Genomic DNA, 15,960 nt, shown 5'->3' with positions numbered 1-15,960 from the left:
CACGGGAGAATGGGGCGCCAATTAACCAAAGGAAAAGGGGGATCACCCCCATGGGATAAAAGGGCTCCCTTGTGCTCGTGGAAATCTCCCACTTGGGTTTGTTACCTTGGATAGTCCTCACCTTAAGGTGTGGGAGCACAAGATATGCAATACCTTGGGTATATCAACATTTTCTTCTTCATGCAGCTATCAGTAGTGCATCCTCAACAAAATTTGATGTCACCTCTGGATCTCCGAAGCACCCTCAAAGCTAGGCCAGCGTTGTTGACACTACGATTGGGAAGTCGTCAACCGGAGTAAGAAGGTACCAAAACAACGAATTGAGGACCAAAATGTTGTCCTAGAGAAGAAGGCAGCGAAGAAAGCTGGACAATCATCCCAGTTTTGGACAAGCTTGCCTCACTAGCTTCCCTGCGAAGCCGTGCTTCAATCGACGCACGAAGAAGGAGCTAGCAGACGAAAACATGATTGGTCATCGTCCACACAGTTGAAGAGCACCTTTACGAACCGACAGCAAATGAGGCCTTGGACTTCGCCGAGACCGAAGCTCACATTCTCCGCCAATGCCGAAATGTACCAACGAGAGGGGGACATGACACAAAGACATTATCCCGCGGCATCGACGAATGACACCATCGCACTGTCGCAACCACCGATTAACATCTAGACTGAACCCTAGCAAACCGGATTCCCCAGCCTCACTGCCACTGGCCGGAAGACACCCGGAGCCGAGGAAGGTGGCGGCGGCATGTCACCCACCAGAGAAAACCCTAGCCGCCTTTCCTGTCGTGAGAAATCGGAGGTGCGATTGCTTTTTGTCAAGTCCACCTCGTGTGCACGTACGTGTGCCACTGGTGCACTGCACCGGGCCTAGATAAGATAAGTCGCTGAGAAGGATCGCACCAATCAACAGAGCGCGACGCTCGACGCGATGCCGCGTACACATCTGGGCAGCTGTATAGGAATAGGAGCACTAGAAAAACCAAAACCTTGAGATTAACTACGACGACGGCGACGTGTTTAGACCGCTCCGAGCACGCAGTTGCCCGTTTCCTAAGCTAATGAAACCAGCAGCTAGCTAGTGCTGCAGCTGGTGCACGCGGCCGACCGGGGGCAGGCGGTTGTAGTCTATGTATTCCCTCAGTTCTCGCGGTTTCATGGACTTTTTTGACCTTGGACTCCGCAGGACCAGGGTCCCACGCACCCTGGCTATCTTGCTCCTCAAACAATGGGGGTAGACCGGAGACTGCCGCCATCAAGTAGCAAGTTCAAATATTTCTCTGCTTATGAAACTTAATTACAACTAATTAATTGAGCGGTCGTGGCCATCTCCATCAATCGATGAGCTAGAGGCTGGAGGGGGAACCCTCATTTTGGAGAAAAGAACAATGACAAGAAGGTGCCATCTCATTGTTGATCATATAGGTCCTGTTCGAGCAGTTGATCGGTTACCATCATGCCATGTCAGTACGACCTCACTGCTTCCCTCTAGACGACTCGTGCCAAACAGCTCAACCACTGTGACTTTAGCTTAGCAGTCACCTCACTCGGCTCCTGTATCAATCACTAGGCCCTTCTTCTCAGTTTCTCGTGATTTGAACATTCCAACGTACAGTCAACGTAAGTACTCCCTCCGTTAACAAATGGAAGACGTTTTTTTTAGGTCACTAAAGTTTACAGAGGTAGTAATATATATTTTTTTAGGAAAAAGAGGATAAACCCCCGACCTCTGCATCTGAACTATGCATACAACCATTTTATTAATTATTCACATAGGCAATACAAAATAATATCAGTGAGTCTGAAGCCACCATCTAGGCAACACCTGTTGCTACTCCTATCCCATTGATCAAGGTGTGCCGAATATCCGGGTCAAATACCAAACGGACATCGCACCAAATCATAACATCTAAAGCCGGATGCCCTAGCCCAGCCACATACCGGGACTGGGTCCCATACCGAACCGACGCACTCTCAGAGGCTGCCGCCGCCATCTTCCATCCACCCATCTCCCGAGCAGCAATTGACCCATCGACCTTGCCTGGCCTGCTGTCGACGCCATCACGACGCCAGACAACTCCACCATCCTACATGAATCCGTCCACACATGCCAGTCGTCGAACCTCCGCAGCACCATGTCACCACGATCCGCCGCCGGCCTTGCGGTGGAGGAGACACCGCTCTTCCGTGTCCCATCCAACTAGCACTTACTCCAAAACGATGCTCTCATGAGGGACAACGACATCAAAGGTACCATCGTCGTTCGATCCGGTAGATTCAGATCTAGGGTTTTTCTCAGTGCATCACGAGTGGGGTGCTACGACCTGCAACAACGATGCCTCGAGAAGGGAACGACATCATAGACGCTGCCATCGTCCGTCATGACCGAAATCGGCGCGAATTTCATCGGAAGTCGCGTCCCCCAACCTTGCAGCTAGCTGGAACAGAACGGAGCCTCGCCGTGGAGACGAAGGCCGTCGTCGGCACGCCGGTAGGGAGCCTCCAGCCGCCCCTCACCGATCCTCCTCGCGCTACTGGCCGGCCAAGGCCATACCGAGACGGATCTGGACAGGACGCCAGATCCGCAGCCATCTTAGCCACCCATGTGCTCGCGGCCGCCACACCGCTGGCGATGTAGGTTCCCATCGCCACCGCGCAGCAAGGATGCCGCCCTGACTGCCGCCCCGGCCTCCCCGCGTGAAACGCCGCCTCCGTCTCACCGGATCTGCCATGGCGACCACCCGCCCTGGATCATGCAGGACCCGCCGCCACCATGGCCCTTGCCGGCGGTAGCGGCGGCTGGGGATGGAGGAGCAGGGAGGGGCTGCCAGCGCGGGGTCAGGGGCCCCTGACACCGCCCGAGGGGAGGCAATGCGAGGGCGAAGGGAGTCGTCGGGGTGAGGTAGTAATATATATAACCCCACCAGATCGATTATTGCTGGGTCACAACAATCGCTGTGACCGAGTAATCATTATTCGACTTTTTTGCGTCAATTGTGCACAAACTCTTCATTTTAATAAAGATAATGCGGCTTTTGGGACGCGGATTTGATGAACATGGGTGTGCGCGCACCCTTTATGAATAGTAAATTTGAAAAAAGCTAGAAAGAATAAAAAAATCTGAATTTATTTGTTTAATATACATAATCAACATGTATACTCGCATATGAAGTTTCATGAAGAAATCCATCCGTGGTTATCTGAGCAAAAATGACAAAATGGAAACTAATCGAAGCTATATTAAAAACACTGTTTAATGAATAGTATGGTCGTATTTGTATTTTTTTTCACTAAGAATACCATGGATGTCAATGCATCATGAAACTTCACAAGTGAGTAGAATGATCAACTAAGATTCACACTGTGAAATTTCAGAATTTTTTAATTTTTTAATAACTTTTATGAATTTACTATTCACATGGTGCGCGCGTACCCATGTTCATCTTTATATTTTCACGGCTTTTTTGCTACTAAAGAAAAGAACCAATTATCACGGAGGATAGAACTCATCCCTGACCTTGTCCGCACAATGAAAATAGGAGTATTCCATGTTACGTGTGTTCCATTAAAAAGGAAAGCAAAATAGGAGAAAGCAACAGACACGGATGCTATACAGACGACATTCACAGACGATTTCAGCACGACACTCCATCTCACACCATCCATTCAAGACACCAATGTACAGAAAGTTGTTGGATTTGGAATCGGCTCAGGATCGTGCAAGCAAATATCGTCTGTGAAGTAGTTTCGACTGAGATATGCTGGCCATTCATAAAGCTAGAATCAGCGTTTCTTCCACGTGGCAAGCAGAACACAGAAGCATCCGTACCCGGATCCGTGCATGCGTCGTCCCTTAGGTACTAGTAGTCTAATACTTCCTCTATCTCAAAATAAGTGTCTCAATTTTTTATAACTTTATACTAAAGTTATACTACTAAATTGAGATGCTTATTTTGAAACGAAGAGACTGCATGGTATGTTGTAGTACTATACATGCACAACTGCTACAATGTCGCGTACGTGCGTAGTGTGCGGGAAATCAAGACGACCCAAGGTACCCATAAAGGTAGAGGATGTAACTGTGATGTTGATTTGCAACCATAGTAGTAAAGATTGACGACGAGTATGTGTACACAACTTTCGGCAAAAAAAGATCACTTCCCCCTCAATGGCTATGCGATAATTCTCGCTAGACTACTGTCGCCTACCAAGCTCCACTCCTTAAACCGGGGGATAATTAGTCATTGTATGCTCATTTTCCCCCGCCGGTTTCCAACCAGTCCCCGATTGCATGCGTTGGTTTCCAAATGAGTGCACACCATATTCCGAGCATACATGGAGGGATTTGAGGAGATAAGCAAGGATGGCCAATCGCCGATCCAAATTATAGCTACCTAGTGCTGATACATTCAAAAGCAAGGGCAAATTAGTCAAGAAAAAAAAATAGATCGAGGCATTCCTTGGTATTCAGGTCAAACATTATATGAAGAGAAATGAAAAACGGAGGGAGCCCTTCTTTTATAGATTGTAGTGCAGCTATCACTGAAAATTGTAGTGTACATATATGTATGAATTTGGTGTGTTGTGTTGGCATGTATGTGATGATCATGGCAAAGTATATGTGCTTGTTTCATATCTTAGTCCAACATGGCAGTTTCTGTGGATAGTACGACTTTGAAATGTACTATGGCAAATAAGTATGTCAACTATTTTCTCGACCACATGTTCATTCTCTTTGAAAGGCCGACCAAGCTTACATTAACATCTATCTACATCTTTTAACCATATCTAACCGTTCATTGAACTTTAGCCACACATGACACAAATCCTGTAGATAATTTACAAATGTAATAGAACTAGTAAACCCTGAATACTAGGCTAACATTGAAATTTTGGAGGCACTAGTGCACACTGGGTACAATGTTAAGATAGAAATGGGCCGACCCGGACCTGGCCCTAGCCTTGGCCCAGGCCCCATGGCCACAAGGTCAATATGTGAGGCCATGTGTTGGCCCATTTCATCAGAAATTTGTGGCCTGACTTACGCATTGGTTACATGAGGCCAGCCCAAAACTCAGCAAATGTTTACACGGTCCAGTAAAATGACAAGGTGTAATATTTCCACATATATAACCTTTTCACATCCATTAAAATGACGAGATCAAAATATTACAGGTTTCAAAGAGCATCAAGCTAAAGCCGTCAAGAAATAGTGATTATTAGACAATCCAACGGATTCAGACAAGATCAAAAGTTTCAGGTTCCACATAGCTAACCTTTTCACATCCAGTAGATTATAGAGAAAGCTGACATCTCTTTGCTTCATCATCTGTTGCAGCCTGCAGGTTAACATTAATTGCTCCAAGAAGCATCGGTCCTCATTATTCGCATTTACAAGAAAATGTCACAAGAGTAATTCCGTGCACATTTATGAACAGACGAATATTCTTAGTAGCAAGACACTAAAAATGATCTACGCCTTAGATACAGGCCAAACACAATGTCGAGCAAATAATGACATGAATTAGAGTCTGGAAACTGAAGATACAATGTTTACAAGAGATTCAAAACTAGAGATACAATGTTTATAAGAGACCGGAAACTGAAGATAGATAATGTCGACCAAATAATGACAGTAGCCAAACAACATGAGGACACCTTGCCTGACCAGACAAAAATTCTTTCCTATCCAGGCAACCATCAATCATCATTTTGTCACAGGCATGAAGCACAGGGCATGAACCAAATGATGACACATAGGTATAGGGGATCTATTGTAGTCTTTTCGATAAGTAAGAGTGTCGAACCCAACGAGGAGCAGAAGGAAATGACAAGCGGTTTTTAGCAAGGTATTCTCTGCAAGCACTGAAATTATCGGTAACAGATAGTTGTGTGATAAGATAATTTGTAACGGGTAACAAGTAACAAAAGTAACTAAGGTGCAGCAAGGTGGCCCAATCCTTTTTGTAGCAAGGGACTGTTGTGGAACACAATATTTAAAAAAAATCCTAAAATCACGCAAGATCTATCTAGGAGATGTATAGCAACGAGAGGGGAGAGTGTGTCTATGTACCCTTGTAGACCGAAAACGGAAGCTTTAAGTAACATGGTTGATGTAGTCGAACGTCTTCGCGATCCAACCGATCAAGTACCGAACACACGGTACCTCCGTGATCTGCACATGTTCAGCTCGGTGACGTCCCTCGTACTCTTGATCCAGCTGAGGCTGAGGGATAGTTTCATCAGCTCGACGGCGTGGTGACGGTGCTAATGAATTTACCGACGCAGAGCTTCGCCTAAGCACTACGACAATATGACCGAGGTGGAAAACTGTGGAGGGGGGCACCGCACACGGCTAAGACAAATCTTGGAGTGCCTTTGGGGTGCCCCCTGCCCACGTATATAAAGGAGGGGAAAAGGAGGCCGGCCTAGGAGGGCGCGCCTATAGGGGGAGTCCAATTAGGATTCCCAATCCTAGTTGGAGTCCCCTTCCTTTTCCAAGAGGGGAGAGAGGGAAGGAGTAGGAGAGGGAGAAGGAAAGAGAGGGGGGCGCCGCCCCCTCCCTAGTCCAATTTGGACTTGCCATGGGGGGGCACCCCTTAAGGCCCTTCTCTCCTTTCCCGTATGGCCCATTAAGGCCCACTACTTCCCCCGGCGAATTCCCGTAACTCTTCGGTACTCCGAAAAATACCCGAATCACTCGGAACCTTTCCGATGTCCTAATATAGCCTTCCAATATATCGATCTTTACGTCTCGACCATTTCAAGACTCCTCGTCATGTCCGTGATCTCATCCGGGACTCTGAACAACCTTTGGTGCGTCAAATTACATAACTCATAATACAAATCGTCATTGAACGTTAAGCGTGTGGACCCTACGGGTTCGAGAACTATGTAGACATGACCGAGACACATTTTCGGTCAATAACCAATAGCGGAACCTAGATGCTCATATTGGCTCCTACATATTCTACGAAGATCTTTATCGGTCAAACCGCATAACAACATACGTTGTTCCTTTTGGCATCGGTATGTTACTTGCCCGAGATTCGATCGTCGGTATCCTCATACCTAGTTCAATCTCATTACCGGCAAGTCTCTTTACTCGTTTCGTAATGCATCATCCCGTAACTAACTCTTTAGTCACATTGCTTGCAAGGCTTATAGTGATGAGCATTACCGAGAGGGCCCAGAGATACCTCTCCGACAATCGGAGTGACAAATCCTAATCTCAAACTATGCCAACTAAACAAACACCATCGGAGACACATGTAGAGCATCTTTATAATCACCCAGTTACGTTGTGACGTTTAATAGCACACTAAGTGTTCCTCCAGTATTCGGGAGTTGCATAATCTCATAGTCATAGGAACATGTATAAGCCGTGAACAAAGCAATAGCAACAAACTAAACAGTCATAGTGCTAAGCTAACGGATGGGTCTTGTCCATCACATCATTCTCTAATGATGTGATCCCGTTCATCAAATGACAACACATGTCTATGGCTAGGAAACTTAACCAGCTTTGATTAATGAGTTAGTCAAGTAGAGGCATACTAGGGACACTCTATTTGTCAATATATTCACACATGTATCAAGTTTCCGGTTAATACAATTCTAGCATGAATAATAAACATTTATCATGATATAAGGAAATATAAATAACAACTTTATTATTGCCTCTAGGGCATATTTCCGCCAGTCTCCCGCTTGCACTAGAGTCAATAATCTAGTTCACATCGCCATGTGATTTAACACCAATAGTTCACATCTTTATGTGATTAGTTCACATCTCCATGTGACTAATATCCAAAGGGTTTACTAGAGTCAATAATCTAGTTCACATCACTATGTGATTAACACCCAAAGAGTGATCATGTTTTGCTTGTGAGAGAAATTTAGTCAATGGGCCTGCCACATTCAGAGCCGTATGTATTTTGCAAATTTTTCTATGTCTACAATGCTCTGCACGGAGCTACTCTAGCTAATTGCTCCCACTTTCAATATGTATCCAGATTGAGACTCAGAGTCACCCAGATCAGTGTCAAAACTTGCATCAACGTAACTCTTTATGACGAACTTTTTGTCACCTCCATAACCGAGAAACATATCCTTATTCCACTAAGGATAATTTCGACCGATGTCTAGTGATCCACTCCTGGATCACTATTGTACCCTCTTGCCAAACTCTTGGTGAGGTTCTGGTACACTGCATAGCATACTTTATAGAACCTATGGCTGAGGCATAGGGAATGACTTTTCATTCTCTTTTTATTTCTGCCGTGGTCGGGTTTTGAGTCTTTACTCAACTTCACACTTTGCAACACAGGCATAGGGAAGAATTCTGGCTGAGTCATAGGGAAGAATTTTGTTGCTCTTTACAACATGACATGAGCAGCAACAAAAGTGACTCTAAGTCTCTAACTAAAAGAAATTAAATTTGGTTCACAAGCTAAGTCTTCGTTTGCTTCTTGTGCTCATTGCGGGGCTGGCTGGGTTAGTTTTTTTTTGCTTCTTGTGCTCATTGCGGGGCTGTCAAATGGCACCATAGGACAAATTTCATCCTTTTTAGCAAGCTCCATCTTCTTCCCCTTCCCTGATCTGCACTTGTACATGTATGGCAACAGTAATTTTAGAGTAAATAACAATATGAACTATGCATAATATGTGACATTAAAATTCAGAATTAGCAAAGATCACCTTTTACACCCTTTTCCATTTTTCTTGTTTGCAGTCTCCAAAGTTTGGCTGTGTTTTCCTTTCTTCTTGGTTGTAATTTCTAAGCTTTGGCTATGGATTAGACGAATGCACACTCAGTTTTCATTTGGCACTAATCAAACTCAGTTTTCATTTGGCACAAATTAAATTCAGATTTGCTAACCTTGGTGGAAAATACGTAGAGGTTGTTGGTGCTTCATCACCTCTTGGCACAATGGATGACTGGGCTGATTTGGTAGTCTTCCTCCTCTTCTTTGGTGGTTCTCTACATGAGCAACAAGAAAGTAGTTCACATGCATAGTTGATTACAAAACAGTAATGTAAGAGAGTAGTTAACATGCAATAAGAAAGTAGAATGCATAGTTGATTACCTCAACTCCATCAAAGCAGCAATGTCATCTTTGTTCCCCTTCTTGCACTTGTGCCAATGGTGCCCGTATTCCTTACAAATAGGGCATAAGTGCTGGCCACTTTTCCTCCTTTTCTCACTACAACCCTTATGCCTCTCTATTTGGGGCCGACCAGCTACGGCTTTTAGCAAGGGTGGATGCATGAAGAATCCATGGTTAGATTCAGGCCACTGGGTCTTGTCACACATAGCAGGGATTAGTTGGCCATAAGCTGCTCTAAACTTATCAATGGAGTAATATGAGTCCACATAATTCTGTATATGTGCATTGACAAGTGATGTGACGAATGCTAGAGCATGTTTGCAAGGAAGGCCAGAAACTTGCCATTGTCTACAAGAACATGTGTTGTCATGCAAGTTGACGACAAACCTAAACCCGCTGCCTCCCAATTGAGTTACTTTAGCAACTTCTTCCGAGCTTTCTACCACCTCCAAGTTTAACTCTCTACTCTTTGCATTCAACTTCTTAATTATGTGGGGCCAAATTAAGCCAACTAACTTCTTTGCTACTTTTCTCCAGCGATTCCACATGATCATAATCATCTACCTAAGCTTGTCCATTAAGTCGTCCAAGTTCAAAGACTTGTGGTGCTTAATCCAATTATTGAAGCACTCTGCGAGGTTGTTGGTTACATAGTCCACCTTACAAATGGTTGAGAACTGACTCCTAGTCCACAACCTAGTGTGCCACTTCCTAAGATATGCAGTTGCCGCTGGCTTTGCTGTTTCCATTGCAACCCAATTTTTCTCAAATATATATGTGTTCCATGAGTAAGTAGCAGCCCAAAGATGGTCATCAAATATCTTTCTGTGATACTTTTTCTTGAAGTTTAACACCAAGTGAAACATGCATTTCCTATGTTCTACTTTTGGGAAAACTTCCTTTACCCCTGTCATCACCGCCTACCTGGCATCAGTGCTTATGGCTAAACCCCTTGGTGATCCTATGGCTTGCCTAAGCAATTGCATAAACCAGATCCAATTCTTGTTTGTTTTGGAATAAAAAATTCCAAAACAAAGTGGATACATCCAATTATGGCCATCTACAGCGGTAGCACTAGCCAGCTGCCCCTTGAACCTACCTATTAAGAATGTGCTATCTACTGCCAAATATGGCTTGCAACCACCAAGGAATCCGTCTATGCAAGGTTTCAAAGCAAAGAAGAACCTTCTAAACCTGATTTTTCCTTTTATAGTGTAATGATCAATCTGAACTATGCTACCAAGGCAAGTGGTTTCAACTTGTGCTTTAAACCTATACAAATTGTCAAAGCTGCTATCCCAATCACCATACAATTCTTTCAGAGCTAGCTTCTTACCCATATATATTCTCTTGTAGTGGAGGTCAACCTTGTGGTGTTCTTTAATCTTCTTCTGCAATGCCTTCGCCCCGAGAGTTGCATATTCAATCAGCCAATCCTTCACCTTATCACATACCCAATGCTTGGTTCCATTCTTTGTCTTCTTTTTCCTTCTTGTACTAGAGCAACAACTTTTTCACAATTTAGTTCAAAATTTGGGCAGAACCTCCCCTATAATTTGATGCTCATCTAGATCACACAATTCACATATACATATATTTTAACAAATAGTATTCAGATTTGCACATAAACATACAGGCCCCCATCCAAGTAAACATATATCACTTCCAACATATACATGATCACATATATGAGTCCAATCCCACACATACATCATACTCTACATCATATGAGCAACACAAAAGGATTGTCATCATGTCCAGGTTTGCGTACATAGTCCAAGTCCATACATACATGATATGGACTACACAAAAGTGACCTAAGGTTCACAAACATGAGTCCAAGTCCACACAACATGACATGAGCAGCAACAAAAGTGACTCTAAGTCTCTAACTAAAAGAAATTAAATTTGGTTCACAAGCTAAGTCTTCGTTTGCTTCTTGTGCTCATTGCGGGGCTGGCTGGGTTAGTTTTTTTTTGCTTCTCGGTGATAGGCTCATACGGTTCAGACGGATCACAATATGCAATGATCATACACAACACCTTTGTCTCCGAGTGTTTCTCAAACATAAACATTAAATCTTGGTCACATTTTACTTCTGGACAGATTTTTAGAGCATCATCATAGTACTACACATGTGCAACTTCCAAATAACATGGAGAGTACTGCTCTACAATTGATTCACGAAATCCTTATAGTTTGTCAAGTCACAATCAATGATCTTCTCAAAACAGAAACATCGAATGTCTTTTTGAGCTTTTTTTTTATTGCCAAACAATTCGATTTTTATCAAATAACTTGAATTTGGATCCATCGTGTGAATTCAAGAGACATTTAAGTGAAGAAACTATGCATGAGTATTGCTAGATAGTTCTGATCATTGCTAGTGGTACAAACATCATACAAATCCACAAAGTGCCATGAACTTACCCATCTGGACACGCCCATGTAGTGGAGGCCAACCGAGCTGCACCCTGGCCGGACCCTGCAACTGCTGCCGAGGCCGATTCAGCAGCGTATTGGCCTGAGCCTACAGCTGCTGTTGAGCCCGAACCAGCCGTGCCTTGGCCCGAGCCTCCAGCCACACCGGCGGTCGAGCCCTCAGCCCATGCCCCGCCCTGGCCCGTGATTGCTACAGCTGAGACACCGCCTCCTGTCGAAGCCGTGCGCTGACGCAACCCCTTCGTAGCCGTAGCCGCGTGCTGGCCTGACCCCTCCGCACCACAGCCGTCACCAAGGCTCGCCATCGCCGGATCCGCGGGAGCGCCAAGGTCGGACCCCTCCGCCGCCGCGCACTGGATTTCCTCCGCAGCGCCTTCCCCATCCTCAACATCACCGCCATCCATAACACCGAATCTCCGCCACCGCTAGCAGGTTCTCCGCCGTTGCTGCCGCCCACAATCGCTAGGGTTTGAGAAAGGGGAAGCGGGGAAGGGGATGTGGATCGTGAGAGAGATGGCCGGTTCGGTTCGTTTCGGTCGTGTTCTGTTTTCTTTTCTCTCATGCTTATGGGCAGGGGCATTTTTGTCCAGCTAAGAAAAACTGACATCAGTCCATGCCTGTTTTAACGGTGTGAGCTAACAGAATTGACGGGAGTGTTAGATAGGGAAAAAAAATTATACATGATGTTAGATAAGGAAGAAGAAAATTTTCAGTGTTACATAAGGAACCAATATTTAAAATAGTGTTATATAAGGAATTTTCTCTTTGATCCTATCTTGCAAGTCTATAGTCACCTATTATGTGTTATGATCCGTTAACCCCGAAGAGATAGTAATCGGGATACTTACCGGTGATGACCATAGTTTGAGGAATTCATGTATTCACTAAGTGTTAATGCTTTGGTTCGGTACTCTATTAAAAGGAGGCCTTAATATCCCTTAGTTTCCAATAGGACCCCAATTCCACGGGAGGGTAGGACAAAAGATGTCATGCAAGTTCTTTTGCATAAGCACGTATGACTATATTCGGAATACATGCCTACATTACATTGATGAACTGGAGCTAGTTCTGTGTCACCCTATGTTATAACTATTGCATGAGGAATTGCATCCGACATAATTATCCATCACTGATCCATTGCCGATGAGCTTTTCATATATTGATCTTCCCTTATTTACTTTTCTGTTGCTACTGTTACAATCACTATAAAATCGAAACTGCTACCGTTACTTTTGCCACCGTTACCACTACTATCATATTACTTTGCTACTAAATACTTTGCTGCAGATATTAAGTTTCCAGGTGTGGTTGAATTGACAACTCAGCTGCTAATACTTGAGAATATTCTTTGGCCCCCTTGCATCGAATCAATAAATTTGGGTTGAATACTCTACCCTCAAAAACTGTTGCAATCCCCTATACTTGTGGGTTATCGAGACTATTTTCTGGCGCCGTTGCCGGGGAGCATAGCTCTATTCTTTGAGTCACTTGGGATTTATATCTACTGATCACTATGAAGAACTTGAAAGATAAAATGTGACGCCCCCGATTCAATCGTACACTAATCATACACGCAAACGAGTACGATCAAGATCAAGGACTCACGGGAAGATATCCCAACACAACTCTACAAATAAAATAAGTCATACAAGCATAATATTACAAGCCAGGGGCCTCGAGGGCTCGAATACAAGAGCTCAATCATAGACGAGTCAGTGGAAGCAACAATATCTGAGTACAGACATAAGTTAAACAAGTTTGCCTTAAGAAGGCTAGCACAAACTGGGATACAGATTGAAAGAGGCGCAGGCCTCCTGCCTGGGATCCTCCTAAACTACTCCTGGTCGTCGTCAGCAGGCTGCACGTAGTAGTAGGCACCTCCTGAGTAGTAGTAGTAGTCGTCGACGGTGGCGTCTGGCTCCTGGGCTCCAACGTCTGGTCGCAGCAATCGGGTAGGAAGGGGGAAAAGAGGGAGCAAAGCAACCGTGAGTACTCATCCAAAGTACTCGCAAGCAAGGAGCTACACTACATATGTATGCATTGGTATCAAATGGAATAAGGGTATCATATGTGGACTGAACTGCAGAATGCCGGAATAAGAGGGGGATAGCTAGTCCTATCAAAGACTACACTTCTGGTAACCTCCATCTTGCAGCAGGAGAAGAGAGTAGATGGTAAGTTCACCAAGTAGTATCGTGTAGCATAATCCTAACCGATGATCCTCCCCTCGTTGCCCTGTGAGAGAGCGATCACCGGTTGTATCTGGCACTTGGAAGGATGTGTTTTATTAAGTATCCGGTTCTAGTTGTCATAAGGTCAAGGTACAACTCCAAGTCATCATGTTACCGAAGATCACGGCTATTTGAATAGATTAACTTCCCTGCAGGGGTGCACCACATTTCCCAACATGCTCGATCCCCTTTGTCCGGACATACTTTTCTGGGTCATGCCCGGCCTCGGAAGATCAACATGTCGTAGCCCTACCTAGGCACAACAGAGAGGTCAGCACGCCGGTCTAAATCCTATGGCGCAGGGGTCTGGGCCCATCGCCCATTGCACACCTGCATGTTGCGTACGCGGCCAGAAGCAGAACTAGCCCCCTTAATACAAGAGCAGGATTACGGTCCAATCCGGCGCGCGCCGCTCAGTCGCTGACGTCACGAAGGCTTCGGCTGATACCACGACGTCGAGTGCCCATAACTGTCCCCGCGTAGATGGTTAGTGCGTATAGGCCAGTGGCCAGACTCAGATCAAATACCAAGATCTTGTTAAACGTGTTATCTTGAAATAACTGCGAATGCCGACCAGGGTCAGGCCCACCTCTCTCCTAGGTGGTCTCAACCAGCCCTGTCGCTTCGCCACAAAGATCCACACAGAGGGCTGTCGGGAAATTATGTCCTTCCAGCCCCCAATTCGTGAATCAACAGCGGGTACTCCTCGAGCCAACCGACTTTAGTCATCACATGTATCATGTATAAAGTATATAGTATATACCCGTGATCACCTCCCGAGTGATCATGACTCGATAGTATAGCATGTCAGACGGACAAGAATGTATGGCCACTAATGATAAACTAGCATCCTATACTAAGCATTAGGATTGCAGGTAAAGGTAACAACAGTAGTAGCAAGGACATGCTATGCATCAGGATAGGATTAACGGAAAGCAACAACATGCTACACTACTCTAATGCAAGCAGTATAGAGAAGAGTAGGCGATATCTGGTGATCAAGGGGGGGGGGGCTTGCCTGGTTGCTCTGGCAAGAGAGAGGGGTCGTCAACACCGTAGTCGTACTGGGTAGTAGCGGCGTCAGTCTCGGTGTCTAGCGAGAGAAGAGGGGGAAAAACAATAAATATAATGCAAACAAATGCATGACGATGCATGACATGACAAAGCGTGATGCTAGGTGTGCCCTAACGCGGTACAAGGTGGTACCGGTGAAGGGGGAAAACATCCGGTAAAGTATTCCCGGTGTTTCGCGTTTTTGAACAGATGATCCGAAGGGGGAAAGTTGCGTGTTCCCTATGCTAGGGATGCATGGCGGACGAACGGGCTGCGTATCCGGATTCGTCCCGTCGTTTTGAGCAACTTTCATGTTGAAAATAATTTAATCCTAGTTACGGATTAAAAGATATGATTTTCTAAAGATTTTATTATTATTCTGAAATTATTTTTAATTCGAAAATAAATGCTAAATTGGTAGGCGCACCCAGCACAGTGTACACAAAAGTGTACCCAGTGGCTGACAGGTGGGCCAGAGGGACCCAGTTGACCAGTCAACGTTTGACTGGTCAACAGGGGTGGGACCCCCTGTCATTGACTGTTTTAGTCTACTCTAACAGTTTAGTTAGTTATTTGGTTAATCTTAATTATGATTAAGTAGTTTAATTAATTGTTTAGTTTAATTAATCAAAATCAATTAATTAAGTTAATTAATTAATTAATTAACATTTTTTTAAAATGTTCCAGGGCAGTGGCCCACTTGTGATAGGCCCTGGGGGGCCTAGCGGGCGTGCGGTTCATGGGCGTGCTAGCGGGCGAGGGCGTGGGCGCCCGATGGGTGCGGCGTCACCTGAACGGGTGCGTCGGCGAGCAGAGCGGCCGCGGCCGGCGCGGGCACCGCGATGCGGGCTGCGGCAAGCGGCGAGCGTGGGGAGCAGAGCGCTGCGAGGGAGCCAGAGCGGGGCGGCGGGCGAGCAGCGACAGGGCATCGGGGCGCGGCCAGCGAGCTACAGAGCAGCGGCGGTGAGCGAGCGGAAGGGAGGCACGGGGTCGGTGGGCGCGTTGAGCGGGCGGAGCACCGCGGGGTTGGCCGGAGCAGCTGTCCCGGGCGCCGGCGGGCGGCGGAGCCGAGCGCGAGGGAGAGGCAGGGAGGATGGCCACGGGCGCAAGGGGAGGCGGGCGGC

The sequence above is a fragment of the Triticum aestivum genome, chromosome 4A (genome assembly GCF_018294505.1).
Source record: "Triticum aestivum cultivar Chinese Spring chromosome 4A, IWGSC CS RefSeq v2.1, whole genome shotgun sequence".
Taxonomy (NCBI): Eukaryota; Viridiplantae; Streptophyta; class Magnoliopsida; order Poales; family Poaceae; genus Triticum; species Triticum aestivum.
This window is presented reverse-complemented; position numbering follows the sequence as displayed.